Source organism: Triticum aestivum, chromosome 6D, assembly GCF_018294505.1.
Source record: "Triticum aestivum cultivar Chinese Spring chromosome 6D, IWGSC CS RefSeq v2.1, whole genome shotgun sequence".
NCBI classification, from domain to species: Eukaryota; Viridiplantae; Streptophyta; class Magnoliopsida; order Poales; family Poaceae; genus Triticum; species Triticum aestivum.
In genome coordinates, this window is record NC_057811.1 from 16,357,269 (window position 1) to 16,378,209 (window position 20,941).

The 20,941-nt window shown below is 46.2% G+C and overlaps 1 pseudogene; it reads right to left on the minus strand.

Moving 5' to 3' along the window:
* Nucleotides 1-569: 569 nt before the first annotated feature.
* On the minus strand, nucleotides 570-2,309 carry LOC123142332 (cytochrome P450 76M5-like; annotated as a pseudogene).
* Nucleotides 2,310-20,941: the final 18,632 nt, after the last annotated feature.

Genomic DNA, 20,941 nt, shown 5'->3' on the forward strand with positions numbered 1-20,941 from the left:
GGTGATGCGGCTGTTTCTTCCTTCCCTTCGGCGCCTCCTTTCTTCTAAGGAAAATCGACAGACCCAAATCAGATTTTCAGGCGACTAGCATTTAGCTATTGTGAACTATGTTAAACTGAATGTTGATGATGCTTTTGATGTTGATTCTCTGAAGGATGCGGTTGGTGCTGTGTTGCGAGATAGTAATGGAAGATTTCTTGCAGCGAGCAATAACAATATCAATTTCTGTGTTAATGCCTTATCAGCGGAGAAGACAGCGCTAAGGTTCAGTGTGAATCTGGCCTAGACAATATGCGTTGGGGGATCAATCATAATAATATAGTTAACCGCACCAATGAATTTTGATGAAGAAAGTTAGAGAATAGCACACTCCACCAAATCTTGTAAGACCTAGCGCGATGTGATGTGCTGTTAACCAACCTATCGATGAGGCAGTGGCGAGTGGCAGGCAATCCAAAGCGAAGCGGCCACAGATTACCGACGCGACGCCTAAGGAATGCCCGGCTACTGAATTTTCATGAACAACTAAATAGACCTCGTGATTTTCGATACAGTGTAAAGCGGGCGCATCTCGTCCGCACGATACAAGATAATTAAGAGCATGCATGCACAAGGCTAGCAGCTAGCTACGTGACCACGACGGGGACGGCCCTGAGGGGCACCGCGAGCGTGTTCACGGTGGTGAACTTCTCGGCGACGTCCAGCTCGTCGGCCAACACGCCGTGCAGGAGCCGCCACTCGAACGCGTGCAGCAGCGACGCCAGCACGAACAGCACGACCCGCTCCGCCATCGGCAGGCCGGGGCACAGCCGCCGGCCGGACCCGAGCGGGATGAACTCGTAGTCCTTGCCCCGGAACTCCACCGCCCTATCCGCCGCCTTATCCAGGACGAACCTCTCCGGCACGAACTCGTCGGGCCTCTCCCACGCCGCCGGGTCCCGCATGATCGCCCACGCGTTGAAGATCACCGTGGCGCCCCTGGGCACGGCGCAGCCGCCGATCTCCACGCCGTCCTCCGCGGCCTGGTGCGGCAGCATGATCGGCGCCACCGGGTGCAGCCGCATCACCTCCTTCACCACGGCCTGCAGGTACGGCAGGCTCGCCGCGTCAGGCTCCTCGAGGGCGTCCGTGTCCTTGCCGCCGAGGATGTCCGCCATCTCCGCGCGCACCTTGGCCATGGCATGCGGGTGCCGGAGCAGCTCGGCAATCGCCCACTCCACCGTGATGGCCATCGTGTCGGTCCCGGCCGCGAACACGTCGAACAGTATCACCGTCACCTTGTCGCGACCGATCTTGCCGGCGGAAACGAGCTCCAGCAGCGAGTCCAGGAAGTCGCCGCGAGCGTGCTCGCCCGTGGACGTCCGGCCATCTGCCAGGCGGCGGTCGATTATGCCGTCAAGTATGCCGAAGACCTTCTGGTAACGCGCCCCGCCCAACGACGCCAGCCCTGCAGGTCGAGCGGCCGGAGGAAAGGAAAGATGTCGGACACGTTCGGCTTAGCGAGCGCGGCGATGATGTCCTCCACGACCTCCCGCAGCCCCCTCGCGGACTCGCCGCCCACGTCCACCACGTCGAGTCGTCGACGGATTAGAAGGCGCTGGACACGAGGTTCAGCACGCCGCCGTACACGGCATGGCCGACGTCCACCTCCTCCCCCGCGTGGCGGCGGAAGTAGCCCACCATGTCGCGCACCTTGCGCTCGCGCAGGCCGCGCGCGGCGGCGAGGCCACGATGCCGCGCAGCGTCTTCCAGAGCGGGTCGGAGCTGGGCAGCCAGATCATGGACCGCCCGGAGTTGCCGACCGCGTTGGCGGCGTCCGGGACCGCGCGCGCGGCCAGTTGGCGGTCGTACCTGGTGTAGGCCTCCCGCGCGGCGTCACGGGAGGAGACCACCACGGTGGTGACCAGGCCGAGCTTGAGCTTCATGACGCGGCCGTGGGCGCGGGCCAGGCGCGCCAGCGTGTGGTGGAGGTTGCCGCCCAGGTCGAGCAGGTTGCCGAGGACCGGGAGCGGCATCGGGCCCGGAGGCTGCCGTGCCCCGGTGCCCCTGCGGCGGGCTTCGCTGGTCAGGTAGCAGAGTAGCGCGGCGGCGAGCGTCGCCCATAGCAGCCAAAAACCTCGCTCTGCATGGCTGTGTGGCCTGCGATAGTACGTACAGTACTGGCTGGTGTGCTCAGCCAGGAGGCTGCTGGCCAGTGGCCTTGTATAGTGACGGCACGATAGAGTGCTGGTGCGGTGCGGGAGTGCGATGCCGTGAATTTTCTGGAGGTTTGAGAGTGATGTTTCTACCACGTGCTCCCTCCGTATCATAATATAATACAGTACGTTTTTGCATTTCAATTGCAAAATATTCTCATGTTATTGTACAGACCAACATCATGATACACTTTGAAATGAAAAAGAAAAATATACGATGATACATTATGGAACACTATGAAATCAAACAATGTCACGAACTAGAAAATGCGGCACAAATCTTAAATCGGTGATATGCGATGGAAACATGCACTGGATATCCTGGAAAATGGTAAAATGTCATTTCTCCTGCATTCTTGCACAATTGTGTTGGTTAAGCCATTCCGTAGCCGGTGGACCCATGGTGTGCCTTGATACACTTTATAGGTCCCTTGTGTTGTGATTTGGTCGGGAGCAATGCTAGAGCGACGGCCATATTCTACAGACTTTCACGCACAGATGCTAGATGGCAGTTTTTTATTGGAGTTTAGAGAGGGAGGGGGGACCCACCCCCTGAAAATCAGGGGGCGGAGGTAATTAGTGTTAAGGGGCTCGTAAACTATCCGTGATTGTTCGTGCGTTTAGAATCATCCTTTGGTTTGTCTCATATACCTAGGTGATGTCACCATAGTTGATGCCCTTATGATCCAGGTCTAAATAGGCCGGCGTTGCGTCTCCTTGGCTATTTTATGTTTTCAGTTTTTGCCTAATTTTCCTCATAGCCCGTCCCAATGTATGATTACCTTTTTCTTTTTCTATCAACTCGCTCCGTTTCTAAATTTAATTTTTTTTTTTAGATTTTAATACGGACTATATTGGATGTATATAAACGTATTTTAGAGTATAAATTCACTCATTTTGCTCTGTATGTAGTCCGTATTGAAATCTCTAAGAGCAACTCCAACGGGGCGAACCAAACGGACGCACATTTTGTCCGCTTTTCGTCCGTTTGGGTCGGCCAGGTGGACGTGTGCGTCCGCATTCTCAAATGGGTCGGTTTGACCGCCCAACGAGAGGCTGACCCAAATGTGCTGGCGTGAAAAAAAAACAGCTCGCGAAAAATAAACATAATTAAACATAAGTGGCCGGTCCTCACACAACATAACGGACGCAGACGGACAAAATGAGCCTCCACTTTTGTGCGCACAGACCCAAACGGATAAAATGAATCGCCCCATTGGAGTTGCTCTAAAGGACTTATATTTAGGAACAGAGCAGAGTATATAAAATCGCAGCAGAACCCTACACAATGGCGAGGTTACGTTGGAAAAAAACAGTAGCCGCACCACACAGTCCCTTTCCGATTTCTCATCCTCACACAGCATAACTGCATAAGTCAACTCCGAATGGATCCTGAGTATACGTCACTGCAGTCCCGTCGTGATCGCTTGCATAAGTACGGTGTGTCGAGAAAGAAAAGACGTCGCCATGCATCCAAGCGGAGACCTGTATGGAGTAGCGTAACCACCACCACCACGACGTCCCGGCCGGTTTTGCCAACAAAGCGCTCGCTTTAGAGCTAGCTTGATCACACCACTTGATCGAGCGAATGTTGACTGATGACCCCTTTGGCCGCCATCACTTGCTGCCGCGGAGGTCGAGGTAGACACACCACATCGCTCCATCACACCACTTACGTACGTATAGACAAAAACAATCGTGTACTAGTGTTACCTTCTGCTAGCTAGCTCCATCACACCACTTACGTATAAGTTTGAGAACCTCGAAGCAAATGCGGTTAGCAATGCTTCGTCTTTGTTCTGCCCTACATGTATGCCTCTTGTTATAATAACCAAAATATTCTTTCGTTCTTTCCTCAAAAGGAAATTCCTTTTACTTCTTTTATTTATGGTACCCTGTAATGAATATAGGTTGTGCATTCACACAGATCCAACGGTGCATAGCGATCTATGCTGATGGAATTGAACTAGCGGTATTGCCAGTACCGCTCATTGCATGACTACCGGAATATCTGCTTGGAGGGCGTTATAGGGAGATCACAAGTTTCCAGCTCTCCAAACAGAACAACCCGACTCACGTGTTTTTCTTGTTTTTTTTTCTTTTATTGGAACAAGAGGAGGGTCCAAAGGAACCTAAAGTCTGAATTAAAGATCAAGTGGCGGCACAATACAGATTACAAGATAAACAAAATAATACACAAATTACAATCTACTCCCTGATTTTTATGAAGAGGAACCTAGACAAAGAAATCGGAACACACTTGGGCCCAGAACACATTCCACACAGCTGCAATCTTGTCGACGTTGGGGACTACGCCACTTGGTTCGTCGAGACCTCGACCACTTCACTGCCCACCGTCGGGCATGCCCCAGAAGAAATCTGTCGAGACCGAGCAGGAGATGTAGTGCCTCTCATTTGGCACGAAAGACAGGAGGAAATAGATTGGTAACCTATCGAACCGAAAGTTCAAGAGCAGCGCAGATGACACCGACAGTCTGCGGTCGGAGGCACTGTAGCTCCGCAGCCAAAGCCCTTAATGATGAGCACGAACCCCATTGGCGAGCATCTTCTTCCTACTCTTCCTCCTTTTCATGTCCACCACCTCGGTGATGCCCGGAGAAGAAAGGGCAATGGATCCACCCCGAAACTCAGGGCATGAGGAGTTCTTGGCTTCGATTCCTGAAATTGCAACTGACACCAGCATCTCCCGCCACTTACAGGTCGTGCGCCTAGTTTGATATCGTTTTGTCTCTCTTATGGGCTGAAATATTGGCCCACTGTCAACGCCCGTTAAAAAAGGCTTTCAGCCTAAAAAGATTGTACTGAGATATTTCATTTACCCTCTGCCTCGGACCATCGCTTCGGCGCCATAAGGCCCAGTGGAAGGGATCCTCCTCTCTCACCCTGTAGTCGGTTTTGTGTTGCGGTGATGTCGGTCCGAGGGTCATAATGGCCAATCCTATTTGCCGCCCGCGGGCGGTAAATGGACGCGGCTTCGTTGAAGGCGTCCACCCCGACGCCTCTAACACTCAGACCAATTCCAGAGTTTCAGAAAGCAGATCAGTATGATCGGGTGAAAAAACATCTAAGTTCAGAGAAAGTGTCTGCATACCCAAATAGGAATGCAGTGACGAAATTTTGGCGCTCATTCAGCTAGAAATCGAATTAAGCGGATACAGCGTCACTGAGTCACACAAGCATCGAACAAAGACGCAGCAGAGTAGGATGCAACAAGTCGAGACATGCTGCCAAGATAATACCAACTCTGATTCCCCGTTGCATTCATACACATCGCCTCGCGCTAACTACACAGAACAAACCCAGCGATGGAACAACGACGCACGCACTCGGACAGATGGAACAGCGGGAGCAGAGACTGGACGGAGCAGGAGGCCTAGCCGCCGAATCCGTAGAGGGTGCGGCCCTGGCGCTTGAGCGCGTAGACGACGTCCATGGCGGTGACGGTCTTGCGGCGGGCGTGCTCGGTGTACGTGACGGCGTCGCGGATGACGTTCTCGAGGAAGATCTTGAGCATGCCGCGGGTCTCCTCGTAGATGAGCCCCGAGATGCGCTTCACGCCGCCCTTGCGCGCCAGACAGCGGATGGCCGGCTTGAAAGTGTTTGACAAAAAAATTACCACTTTAGGGGTTTTGGTCTCACGGAACTATCATTTTTTAAAAGTGACCGAAAACTACCAAATTTTTTTAATTTTATGATTAAAACCTACCACTTTCAGATAATAGCCAGTTTAAACAATTTAAACATGTTGACCGTTCAGTTGACTGTTATTACAGGTGGGACCCACACGTCATTCTTCTTCCACCTCTCACTATCTTTCTTTGGCATTTTCGCAAACAGCTTCTGTGCATCCCGGCTCCCTGGCGGTCGTCGCCGGAGGTGAGAGGGAGGCCGGAGCCGTGGTGCTGCTGCTCCTTGCTGCTGCCCACGAGCTCCAGCTCGAAGGGAGGCCTACCTTATGACTGAAATATATATTGTGGTGCTTTAATTTAAGATAAGCTCTGATAACCCACAAGTATAGGGGATCGCAACAGTTTTCGAGGGTAGAGTATTCAACCCAAATATATTGATTCGACACAAGGGGAGCCAAAGAATATTCTCAAGTATTAGGAACTGAGTTATCAATTCAGCCACACCTGGATAACTTAATATCTGCAGCAAAATATTTAGTAGCAAATTAGTATGGAAGTAACGGTAACAGTAGCAAAAGTAATATTTTTGGGTTTTGTAGTGATTGTAACAGTAGCAACAGAAAAGTAAATAAGCGGAGAATAATATGTGAAAAGCTCGTAGGCATTGAATCGCTGATGGAGAATTAGGCCGGATGTGGTTCATCATGTAACAGTCATAACATAGGGTGACACAGAACTAGCTCCAATTCATCAATATAATGTAGGCATGTATTCCGAATATAGTCATATGTGCTTATGGAAAAGAACTTGCATGACATCTTTTGTCCTACCCTCCCGTGGCAGCGGGGTCCTAACGGAAACTAAAGGATATTAAGGCCTCCTTTTAATAGAGTACCAGACCAAAGCATTAACACATACTGAATACATGAACTCCTCAAACTACGGTCATCACTGGAAGTGGTCCCGATTATTGTCACTTCGGGGTTGCCGGATCATAACGCATAGTAGGTGACTATAGACTTGCAAGATAGGATCAAGAACTCACATATATTCATGAATACATAATAGGTTCAGATCTGAAATCATGGCACTCAGGCCCTAGTGACAAGCATTAAGCATAGCAAAGTCATAGCAACATCAATCTCAGAACAGAGTGGATACTAGGGATCAAACCCTAACAAATCTAACTCGATTACATGATAAATCTCATCCAACCCATCACCGTTCAGCAAGCCTACGATGGAATTACTCACGCATGGCGGTGAGCATCATGAAATTGGTGATGGAGGATGGTTGATGCTGACGATGGCGACGAACTCCCCTCTCCGGAGCCCCGAACGGAGTCCAGATCAGCCCTTCCGAGAGAGTTTAGGGCTTGGTGGTGGCTCCGTATCGTAAAACGCGATGAATCTTTTTCTCTGATTTTTTCTCCCCGAACACGAATATATGGAGTTGGAGTTGAGGTCGGTGGAGCTCCAGGGGGCCCACGAGGCAGGGTGTGGGCCCCCTGGCCTTGATTCTTTCGCCAATATTTTTTATATTTTCCAAAAATAATCTCCGTGAAGTTTCAGGTCAGTCCGAGAACTTTTGTTTTTGCATAAAAATAACACCATGGCAATTCTGCTAAAAACAGCGTCAGTTCGGATTAGTTTCATTCAAATCATGCAAGTTAGAGTCCAAAACAAGGGCAAAAATGTTTGGAAAAGTAGATACGACGGAGACATATCAACTCCCCCAAGCTTAAACCTTTGCTTGTCCTCAAGAAATTCAGTTGATAAACTGAAAGTGATAAAGAAAAACTTTTACAAACTCTGTTGCTCTTGTTGTTGTAAATATGTAAAGCCAGCATTTAAGTTTTCAGCAAAGATTATGAACTAACCATATTCACAATAACACTTAGGTCTCATGTTTACTCATGTCAATGGCATAACCAACTAGCGAGCAATAATAATAAATCTCGGATGACAACACTTTCTCAAAAACAATCATAATATGATATAACAAGATGGTATCTCGCTAGCCCTTTCTGAGACCGCAAAACATAAATGCAGAGCACCATTAAAGATCAAGGATTGACTAGACATTGTAATTCATGGTAAAAGAGATCCAGTCTTGACTAGTCATACCCAATATAAATTAACAGTAATGAATGCAAATGACAGCGGTGCTCTCCAGCTGGTGCTTTTTAATAAGAGGGTGATGACTCAACATAAAAGTAAATAGATAGGCCCTTCGCAGAGGGAAGCAGGGATTTGTAGAGGTGCCAGTGATCGGTTTTGAAATAGAGATAAATAATATTTGAGCGGTATACTTTCATTGTCAACATAACAACCGAGAGATGGCGATATCTTCCATGCTACACACATTATAGGCGGTTCCCAAACAGAATGATAAAGTTTATACTCCCCCTCCACCAACAAGCATCAATCCATGGCTTGCTCGAAACAACGAGTGGCTCCAACTAACAAGAGTCCCGGGGGAGTTTTGTTTGCAATTATTTTGATTTAGTTTGCATAAAGCACGAGACTGGGCATCCCGGTGACCAGCCATTTTCTCGCGAGTGAGGAGCGGAGTCCACTCCTCTTGAGAATAACCCGCCTAACATGGAAGATACACACAACCCTAGTTGATACATGAGCTATTCGAACATACAAAACAGAATTTCATTTGAAGGTTTAGAGTTTGGCACATACAAATTTACTTGGAACGGCAGGTAGATACCGCATATAGGAAGGTCACTACTAGAAAAACAGCTATAGCTAATATGGACATTAATGACGCACCATGTATGTGGTGCGCCACTGCTATATAGGAGTGGCGCACCAGATACAGGTACACCATTATTGACATATTACTAATGGCGCACCTGGTGTGTGGTGCGCCATTACTAGTTTTGAAAAAAAAATTGTCCCAGTCATACACATAGCAATGGCGCATTTTGTACAGGTGCGCCACTACTATGTCAACTAGTAATGGCGCACTATCCCCTGGTGCGCCACTACTAACAATTTTTTTTCAAAACTAGTAATGGCGCACCACACACCAGGTGCGCCATTAGTAATATGTCAATAATGGTGTACCTGTATCTGGTGCGTCATACACATAGCAATGGCGCACTTTGTACAGGTGCGCCATTACTATGTCAACTAGTAATGGCGCACTATCTCCTGGTGCGCCACTGCTAACCACTCATAACCAAATGCACCCCCCTGACCGCCTTTTCAGTTTTTAAAAAAATAAAAAAAATTATGTAAAATGTCAAAAAAATAAAAGAAAATAAATTTCCCACGTCATATGTGGTCTAGTTGTTGGGAAAATTTACAAATATGAATTTTGACTTTATTTGCAAAATCTCTCTGGAATTTAGTAAAATGGGCATAACTTTTGCATACGAACTCGGATTAAAAAGTTTTTTATATGAAAAATCATCTACTCGAAAAGTTACATCACTAGTAACAGAAAAGATACGGGGCTTTTAAGATCTAGAGGGGGGATGGAAAAAAAATCAAACTTACTAATGGCGCACCATTTGCTAGGTGCGTCACTAGTAACAGAAAAAAATTTGTTTCGATTTTTTTTTTGAAAAAATGTTCAAAATATGATACGTAATATGACCGGGAAGTTTGAAATATTTTTTTAAAATTTCATCACACTCATGAACATGAACAAAATCATAGACATCAACAAGGTTTAAGTGTGCTCGGGCTGGAGTAGTGTGAGGATGGGTGACCTTCCGGGAAGTTTGACCACGGAGTGCGATTTGACTTGAGATTAAGCATATTTACCCGATATTAAGCCATAGTGACCCAAGATTAAGAAAAAAACGAAAAAAAAAATTGGAAAAAATTTTCTGAAAAAAATTTGAAAAAAAATTGTTAGTGGTGCGCATTACTATTTGTTACTACTGGCGTGGTAATAGTGGCGCACCTATAGTGCGCCATTAATGGCAAAATTGGTGCGCCACTAACAGGCCTTTTCTAGTAGTGGGTATGGTGGACTCATATGGAATAACTTTGGGGTTTAAGGGATTGGATGCACAAGCAGGATTCCCGCTTAGTACAAGTGAAGGCTAGAAAAAGACTAGGAAGCGACCAACTAGAGAGCGACAACAGTCATGAACATGCATTAAAATTAATAAACATTGAGTGCAAACATGAGTAGGATATAATCCACCATGAACATAAATATCGTGAAGGCTATGTTGATTTGTTTCAACTACATGTGTGAACATGTGCCAAGTCAAGTCGCTTGAAGCATTCAAAGGAGGATACCACCCTATCATACCACATCACAACCATTTTAATAGCATGTTGCCGCGTAAGGTAACCATTATAAACTCCTAGCTAATTAAGCATGACATAAGCAACTATAATCTCTAATTGTCATTGCAAACATGTTTATTCATAATAGGTTGAATCAGAACGATGAACTAAATATTTACAAAAACAAGAGACGTCGAGTTCATACCAGCTTCTCCCATCTTAATCAGTCCATCATATATCGTCATAATTGCCTTTCACTTACATGACCGAACGATGTGAATAATAATAATAGTGCACGTGCATTGGACTAAGCTGAAATCTGCGAGCATTCAATAAACAGGAGAAGACAAGGCAATATGGGCTCTTGGTTAAATCAACAATAATGCATAATAGAGCCACTCTAACAATTTCATCATGGTCTTCTCCTATCGACCCCCAAAGAAAAGGAAAGAAGTAAAACTATTTACACGGGAAAGCTCCCAACAAGCAAAAGAAGAACAGGAAATATTTTTGGGTTTTCTTTTAATTATTATTACTACAGCAAGAAATTAAACTAGTTGAAAGCTACAACTAATTTTTTTTGGTTTTCTTAAGGTTTTTCAAACACACAAGAAGAAAGCATAAAAAGGAAAATAAACTAGCATGGATATTACAGTGAAAGAGTATGAGCACCGACAACTAGCATGAGTGTGTGAACATAAATGTAATATCGGTGAGAAATACGTACTCCCCCAAGCTTAGGATTTTGGCCTAAGTTGGTCTATGGCCACGGCTGGCCTGGCAGATATCCGAAGCTGTAGCTGGGGTCGTACTGAGAAGAAGCCACGGAATGCCACTGGTTCGCAATCATCTCCGGATCCCACTGGTAATCAGACTGTCGTGGAGGATCAAATTGTGGTTCTGGCTCTGGCTCTGTAGCTGATATAGGGTTCCGGTAGGCTTGGACGGTCGCCAGCGGAACGAGATACTGCCAGAATCCCCAAAAACCTAACAGAATAAAATATACGGGGCTTTTAAGATCTAGAGTGGGGAAAATGGAAAAAAATTCAAACTTACTAATGGCGCACCATTTGCTAGGTGCGCCACTAGTAACAGAAAAAAATTGGTTTTGAATTTTTTTTTGAAAAAATGTTCAAAATATGATACGTAATATGACCGGGAAGTTGGAAATATTTTTTCCAAATTTCATCACACTCATGAACATGAACAAAGTCATAGACATCAACAAGGTTTAATAGGATTGATATGATAGATATATCAACAAGTGCCTGTTAAGTGAGCTGGTGCTGGGTTTGGATAGAACTACGAAGTTAAGCGTTCTCGGGCTGGAGTAGTGTGAGGATGGGTGACCTTCCGGGAAGTTTGACCACGGAGTGCAATTTGACTTGGGATTAAGCATATTGACCTGAGATTAAGCCATAGTGACCCAAGATTAAGGAAAAAAAAATTGAAGAATTTTTGAAAAAAAAATTCTGAATTTTTTGTTGAAAAAAAATGTTAGTAATGGCGCACCAAATGTGCACCATTACTATTTGTTACTAGTGGCGTGATAATAGTGGCGCACCTATAGTGCGCCATTAATGGCAAAAATAGGTGCGCCACTAACAGGCCTTTTTCTAGTAGTGGGTATGGTGAACTCATATCGAATAACTTTGGGGTTTAAGGGATTGGATGCACAAGCAGTATATTACCGCTTAGTACAAGTGAAGGCTAGAAAAAGAGTAGGAAGCGTCCAACTAGAGAGCGACAACAGTCATGAACATGCATTAAACTTAATAAACATTGAGTGCAAACATGAGTAGGATATAATCCATCATGAACATAAATATCGTGAAGGCTATGTTGATTTGTTTCAACTACATGTGTGAACATGTGTCAAGTCAAGTCACTTGAATCATTCAAAGGAGGATACCACCCTATCATACCACATCACAACCATTTTAATAGCATGTTGCCGCGTAAGGTAACCATTATAAACTCCTAGCTAATTAAGCATGGCATAAGCAACTATAATCTCTAATTGTCATTGTAAACATGTTTATTCATAATAGGCTGAATCAGGAACGATGAACTAAATATTTACAAAACCAAGAGACGTCGAGTTCATACCAGCTTCTCCCATCTCAATCAGTCCATCATATATCGTCATAATTGCCTTTCACTTGCACGACCGAACGATGTGAATAATAATAATAGTGCACGTGCATTGGACTAAGCTGAAATCTGCGAGCATTCAATAAACAGGAGAAGACAAGGCAATATGGGCTCTTGGTTAAATCAACAATAATGCATAATAGAGCCACTCTAAAAATTTCATCATGGTCTTCTCCTATCGACCCCCAAAGAAAAGGAAAGAAGTAAAACTATTTACACGGGAAAGCTCCCAACAAGCAAAAGAAGAACAGGAAATATTTTTGGGTTTTCTTTTAATTATTATTACTACAGCAAGAAATTAAACTAGCTGAAAGCTACAACTAATTTTTTTTGGTTTTCTTAAGGTTTTTCAAACACACAAGAAGAAAGCATAAAAAGGAAAATAAACTAGCATGGATATTACAGTGAAAGAGTATGAGCACCGACAACTAGCATGAGTGTGTGAACATAAATGTAATGTCGGTGAGAAATACGTACTCCCCCAAGCTTAGGATTTTGGCCTAAGTTGGTCTATGGCCACGGCTGGCCTGGCAGATATCCGAAGCTGTAGATGGGGTCGTACTGAGAAGAAGCCACGGAATGCCACTGGTTCGCAATCATCTCCGGATCCCACTGGTAATCAGACTGTCGTGGAGGATCAAATTGTGGTTCTGGCTCTAGCTCTGTAGCTGATATAGGGTTCCGGTAGGCTTGGACGGTCGCCAGCGGAACGAGATACTGCCAGAATCCCCAAAAACCTAACAGAATAAAAGATACGGGGCTTTTAAGATCTAGAGGGGGGAAAATGGAAAAAATTCAAACTTATTAATGGCGCATCATTTGCTAGGTGCGCCACTAGTAACAGAAAAAAATTGGTTTCGAATTTTTTTTTTGAAAAAATGTTCAAAATATGATACGTAATATGACCGGGAAGTTTGAAATATTTTTTCAAAATTTATCACACTCATGAACATGAACAAAGTCATAGACATCAACAAGGTTTAATAGGATTGATATGATAGATATATCAACAAGTGCTTGTTAAGTGAGCTGGTGCCGGGGTTGGATAGAACTACGAAGTTAAGCGTGCTCGGGCTGGAGTAGTGTGAGGATGGGTGACCTTCCAGGAAGTTTGACCACGGAGTGCGATTTGACTTGAGATTAAGCATAGTGACCCAAGATTAAGAAAAAATTGAAAAAAAATTCTGAAAAAAAATTTGAAAAAAAATTTGTTAGTAATGGCGCACTTCTATGTGGTGCACCATTACTATGTCAGATAGTAATGGCACACTTCTAGGCATAGTAATGGCATACCTAGTGCGCCATTACTATCTGTGATAGTAATGGCGCACCAAATGTGCGCCATTACTCACTACTGGAAGAAGCTTATTTGTCGTCTGCCAGTTCTTTGCCGTCCGCTTCAGGAAAACGGACGACAACAAACTGGCTGATGGCAAAGAAGGTCTTTGCCATCAGCCTATTCTTTGCCGTCCGAGGTGGCCCCCGCTAACGAGCTGATCATAAAAAACTTAACGGGCCACCTTCTTTGCCGTCTGCCAGCAAACGGCAAAGAGAAAAAAAGCGGACGGCAAAGGTGGGGCGGACGGCAAAGAGCTAACATGACTAACGGCCGAGCCCCACCCCGCCCGTCCATCTTTCTGTTTCTGTCTCCTCCCCGACAACCACCGCCACCCGCCGCCGCCCCCAGCACCCGCCGCCGCCCCCTTGCCCCGCCACCCGCCCACCCATCGCCCCTCGCTCCGTCGCCCCGACCACCCATCGCCGCCCCCTTGCCCCGTCGCCCTGCCGCCCCGTCGCCGCCTTGCCCCGTCGCCCCGTCACCCCTTGCCCCGTCGCCCCGTCGCCCCGCCGCCCGAACGGCCCACAGCCGCGGCGCCCCGCCGCCACACCGCCCGAACAGCCCACCGCCGCGGCGCCCCGCCGCCCCTACCACCTGCCCAGCGCCCCGGCGCCACCACCCCGAAGCCTTGCGGCCCCGTCGCCACCGCCACCCTGCCGCTGCGAAGCCCCGGCCAACGCCATCTCCGGTGAGTTTTTTTTCTAATTTTTCTTTTTTGCTGTTTAATTGTTAGATTAGACTAGATATGTGTTAGTGTTAGATTTAGTGCTAGATTATATTAGATTAGACTAGTGCATGGGTTTTAGTTAATTAGTTATATAATTATAAGAAGTAGAAAAAGATGAAAAAAGAAGAAGAAGAAAAGAAGAATATGTAGAAGGGGGAAGAAGAAGAAGAAGAAGAAGAAGAAGAAGAGGAGGAGGAGGAGGAGAAGAAGAAGAAGAAAAAGAGGAGAAGATGAGAAGAAGAGGAAAAATGAAAATAAGGAAGAAATAAAAGAAGAAGAAGAGAAGGAAAAAAGAAAAAGAAGAAAGGAAAGAAGAAGAAGAAGAAGAAGAAGAAGAAGAAGAAGAAGAAGAAGAAGAGAAGGAAAGAAGAAGAAGGAGAGAAGGAAACACCCCGACCCCATGACCCCATGACCCCGACACCCCGACCCTGACACCACACCCCGACACCCCGACCCCCTGACCCCGACACCCTGACCCCGACACCACACCCCGACACCCCGACCCCCTGACCCCGACACCCCGACCCCGACACGACACCCCGACCCCGACACGACACCCCGACCCCGACACGACACCCCGACCCCGAAACAGCACCCCGACCCCGACACGGCACCCCGACACCGACACGACACCCCGACCCCCGACACCCAGACCCCGAAACAGCACCCCGACCCCGACACGGCACCCCGACCCTGACACGCCACCCCGACACCCCGGCACGACACCCCGACCCCGACCCCCGACACCCTGACATCATATATTTTTCGATTTTGTTATGAGAAACATCATATATAATTGTGCTGATTGGGTAGATTTAAACATCATATATACTTTTTGATTTTGTTATGAAAAACATCATATATTATTATTCATGTCGGTATTTTTTTTATGTTGTACTAATTTCGTTTACTCTTTGTCATGGCAGGTGTTGAAAGATGGTGGGCGCTGGTCGGGAGCGCTCCGAGGCCCCTTCTTCGTCGGCGCGTGGTGGGAGGTCTTCCATTCCACACACACCTCTCCGTCGAGCGTTGCTGGACAGTATGGCGACACCGTCGGGCCCTTCTTCGGCGACAGCGGTGCCCAGCAGGGGACGAGGTAAGGGAGGGAAGAAGAGAGGAGCACGTGGTCGCGGGAGAGGAGGTAGGGTGACTACTAGGGCGCCTTCCTCGCTGCCACCCCCAGCTGTTTCACCCGAGCACGTGACTGCTAGGGTGGACTCGTCCGAGGAGGAGGCTACACAGACTCCGGTCCACGAGCCTCGGGTCGACGGGCCTTCGGCCCACGAGCCTTCGGCCCACGAGACCCCGGAGGAGCACACGTCTGGATGGGGTACCTGGCCGGATGAGCTTGAGGGGCCGAGTGGCCATGCTGATGATGGCGGGGAGCCGACTGATATTGAGGAGGAGGGGGCACCGTCTACCAGCGTGGTTGTACACGGCTCCCGTCCGTGCCGGCGACCCGCGAGCAGAGGTGGTTGATTTACCCTGATGGGGAGAGGTAAGTGCATTTAATCTTTTTGTACCTTCTGCATTCACGTTTCTTCAAATATCTAATGTGTTGGCCTTGTCATGCTGTAGGGGTTGGGACCACCATCATAGTGTCCGCCGGCCCAACTCCGTCCTTGGAGTGCTTTGCCGGCAAAACTTCCCGGGGTTTGTCACGTTGCCTGGTGAGGGTCGGCTTCCAGAGCTTGGATTGAGCTGGGAGCACTACTTGGCTGCCCCGGCCCCGCCGGGTGAGATTATCGACGGTGTCTTGTGCGACACGAGGGCAAACGTGGTGATCAGAAAGTTCTGGGTAATTTCTCCTTTACACATTTAAAAATCTTCAACTAGCTAGTTATTAATTGTACTAATCAATATTGTCTCATTTGATTGCAGACATTCTACAGGTGTGAGGAGGGATACGAGGAGGAGGCGGCAAATGTTATCGAGAACGTCTGCAAGCGCCTACTACAGAACTTACGGCACGAGGCTCGGGTGCAGGCTGTTTGAGACTACTACGCCTTACGTGGTATCAAGAAGCCCAAGCCGGCGTGCCGCGATAAGTTCCTAAGTAAGGAGCAGTACATGAAGGTAATTCTTAAGGCCTTGTACTTACTTCCTTCATTTAGTAATTCATGGTCGTAGCGCTCGAGTTTCTATTTTCTAACTTAGGCGCCTCCAAGATGGTGTGCGGATCGGATGGATTGTTGGGAGGTGTTGGTCAATGAGTGGTGCTCACAAAAATGGCTAGCCGTCCACAACGCGGCCAAGGACAAACGTGCCCAAATGGAAGGTGTGCCACACCATCAAGGCAGCTCCAACTTATATCAGTTCGGGCGGAACTGGGTATGTGGTTTGCTTCATGATTCATGCAATTCATTCATCATGCTAGCTTGAGCCCTTTAATTACTAATTTACTTTGTTTCTCTCTTTCAGGCACGCTACAATAAGGCGGATAAGGTGCCAGAGGTGTACGACCTGTATACCATGGCCCACACTGCCTCTTTCAAGAAAGTCAAGGCATTCTCTCCGTCTGACCTCGATGATGCAAACAACTTCACCAACATCTCCTCCCACGACAAGCTCGTGAAATATAGAGATGATGGGAAGGCGAGGAAAGGGGAGGACTTTAACCCGAGCCAGGGTCCCATTGATTCAGAGCTGGTGATGATATCTGGTGGCGGGAGGTCCCATGGCTCCATATCCATTGGAGATGGACTTATCTGTTGTCCTAGCACTCTCCCGGAGATCAAGGCGCGCCAGTCGAGCTCCGCTCCTGAGATAAGGCCTCGTGAACGGCCAGTCCAACGCGCCATCAAGGTTAGTTATACGTACTCAGCTATCTTTCTCCATTACATTGTGTGTGCTTCCATCAATGATTACAAATGGTAACGAGGAGTGGTGTTGCAGGCTGCTATACAGAGTGAGAGAGATAGAACCGAGAATCTTCTGGCGGAGGCGGCGGAGAGGCAGCGGGAGTTGGAGGAGAGGACGACAAAGATGTTGGAGGAGGAGAGGGCACGGAATGACATGCAGGCAAGGGCCATGTACGAGCTCCTTGTGGTAAGTTTCTTCTGCAGATTAGCCAAAACATTCATGTAGTGTTTGTCCCATTGCTAACTAGTATGACTGAGTCGTCAAAACCAAATGTGCAGTCTGTGTGCGAGAAGACCGGTCAGACCGCTCCGCCGATGCCAGTGATTTCTCCTGGGACCACGGTGAGTTTAATTTGAATGGACATTACTTGCTAGTCTTAACATTTGAGTGTCATCATGCTATCGAGACATTGGAAATGATCTTTGGTGCAGCATAACTCCAGACAAGCATCGCACGATCCTTCTCCAGCTACCGGCACGAGCCTGCCCGCTCCTATACACCTCCATGATCATGGTAAGTTTCTCTAGTGTTTTGCTTAACAAATGCATAAAGACCTAGACTTAGCCTTATTTCCTCCAATATGCTTACCACAATGACCTAGACTTAGCATAATTAGCTTAGTTAGCTCATAAACAATCCATTTTACCCAAGTTAGCTCTAAAACGACCCATTTTACCTTAGTTAGCTCATAAATGATCAATTTTACCCAAGTTAGCTCTAAAATGACCCATTTTACCTAGACTAGCTCCAAAATGATCCATTTTACATATGTTAGCTCTAAAATGACCCATTTTACCTAGGTTAGCTCCAAAATGACCCATCTTACCTAGGTTAGCTCCAAAATGATGCATTTTACCCAAGTTAGCTCTAAAATGACCCATTTTACCTAAATTAGCTCATAAACGATCCATTTCACCTAGGTTAGCTCACGAACAATCAATTTCACCTAAATTAGCTCATAAATGTCATATATTCTTCTTCTTCTTCTTCTTTTTCTTCTTCTTCTTCTTCTTCAAAATGACATAAGTTAGCTATAAGTTAGCTCTAATATGCTTAGTTCACCCAAAGATGGCATAATTAGCTAGGCTGGCTCCATTTTACCTAAGTTGGCTCTAATATGCTAAGTTATCTCTACTATGCTTAGTTTCATATAGGTTAGCTCCAAAATTACTTATGTTAGCACAAAATGACCAAGTTTACATAATAAGCTTAATTATAGTCTTCTTCTTCTTGTTCTTCTCCAAAATGACATAAGCTAGCTATAAGTTAGGTCTAATATGCTTAGTTCTCTCAAAGATGGCATAATTAGCTAGGTTGGCTCCATTTTACCTAAATTGGCTCTAATATGCTAAGTTATCTCTAATATGCTTAGTTTCCTATAGGTTAACTCCAAAATTACTTATGTTAGCACAAAATGACCAAGTTTACATAATAAGCTTAATTATAGTCTTCTTCTTCTTCTTCTTCTTCTAGTATTCTTCTAGTCTTCTTCTAGTATTCTTCTAGGTTAGCTCCATTTTACTTAAGTATGCTTACTTCTTATACTCTTCTTCTTCTTTTTCTTCTTCTTTTTCTAACATCTTGTTTATCATTTTGTAGATTTGATTTAATTCACGGAAGCTTGCATGGATGGAGTGCTTCTTTTCCATTTGTGCTTTTATAGATGGAGTGCTTGTTTGGATGAACTATGTTTCTTTTGTATCGATGAACTATGCATGTATGGTAGGATGACACTATCGTAATATGTATGGTTGGATGCATGTATGTGGAACTTGCTATGTATGGTTGATGGAACTATGCATGTATGATGAAATTATATGTGTTGGATATCTCATATGTTTGATGTGAACTTGCCATGTGAAAAATATATATGTATCATCTATTTGCTGTGAAAATGGTTGGGTATAAGAAAAAACAGAAAAAGAGGCAATGCAAGCTCTTTGCCGTCTGCCACCGACGGCAACGGGCTCTTTGCCGTCCGCCGCGGATGGCAAAGAAGGCACGTGGCAACCACCTGTGCTTCCTGGCAGCTGACCCATTTGGTCAGTTTGCCTACAGTGGTAGACGACAAAGGCTTGATGCTCTTTGCCGTCAGCGGCGGACGGCAAAGGCTGCCATTAGACGCCTAACGGACTAACAGAAAATTTATTGCCGTCGGCTTTCTTTGCCGTCCGCCGGTGATGGCAAAGGCCCCTTTGCCGTCCGCTTCAGAAAGCAGACGGCAAAGAAGCTCTTTACCGTAGCCTACTTTGCCGGAGCCTTTTGCCATCCGCGGCAGACGACAAAGGCCTTTGCCGTCCTCCATCCTTGCCTTTGCCGTCTGCCGTGGCAGACGGCAAAGTAGCTGATTCCTGTAGTGACTATTTGTTACTAGTGGCGTGGTAATAGTGGCGCACCTATAGTGCGCCATTAATGGCAAAAACAGGTGCGCCACTAACATGCCTTTTTCTAGTAGTGGGTATGGTGGACTCATATGGAATAACTTTGGGGTTTAAGGGATTGGACGCACAAGCAGTATTCCTTCTTAGTACAAGTGAAGGCTAGAAAAAGACTAGGAAGCGACCAACTAGAGAGCGACAACAGTCATGAACATGCATTAAAAGTAATAAACATTGAGTGCAAGCATGAGTAGGATATAATCCACCATGAACATAAATATCGTGAAGGCTATGTTGATTTGTTTCAACTACATGTGTGAACATGTGCCAAGTCAAGTCACTTGAATCATTCAAAGGAGAATACCACCCTATCATACCACATCACAACCATTTTAATAGCATGTTGGCGCGCAAGGTAAACCATTATAAACTCCTAGCTAATTAAGCATGGCATAAGCAACTATAATCTCTAATTGTCATTGCAAACATGTTTATTCATAATAGGCTGAATCAGGAACGATGAACTAATCATATTTACAAAAACAAGAGAGGTCGAGTTCATACCAGCTTCTCCCATCTCAATCAGTCCATCATATATCGTCATAATTGCCTATCACTTGGACGAATGAACGATGTGAATAATAATAATAGTGCACGTGCATTGGACTAAGCTGGAATCTGCGAGCATTCAATAAACAGGAGAAGACAAGGCAATATGGGCTCTTGGTTAAATCAACAATAATGCATAATAGAGCCACTCTAACAATTTCATCATGGTCTTCTCCTATCGACCCCCAAAGAAAAGAAAAGAAGTAAAACTATTTACACGGGAAAGCTCCCAACAAGCAAAAGAAGAACATGAAATATTTTTGGGTTTTCTTTTAATTATTATTACTACAGCAAGAAAGTAAACTAGCTGAAAGCTACAACTATTTTTTTGGTTTTTCTTAAGGGTTTTCAAACACACAAGAAGAAAGCATAAAAAGGAAAATAAACTAGCATGGATATTACAGTGAAAGAGTATGAGCACCGACAACTAGCATGAGTGTGTGAACATAAATGTAATGTCGGTGAGAAATACTTACTCCCCCAAGCTTAGGATTTTGGCCTAAGTTGGTCTATGGCCACGGCTGGCCTGGCGGATATCCGAAGCTGTAGCTGGGGTCGTACTGAGAAGAAGCCTCGGATTGCCACTAGTTGGCAATCATCTCCGGATCCCACTGGTAATCAAACTGTCGTGGAGGATCAAATTGTGGTTCCGGCTCTGGCTTTGTAGCTGATATAGGGTTCCGGTAGGCTTGGACGGTCGCCAGCGGAATGAGATACTAGCCTACAGATAAATCAAACAAGGAAGGAGCAGGCAAGGTAATAGTC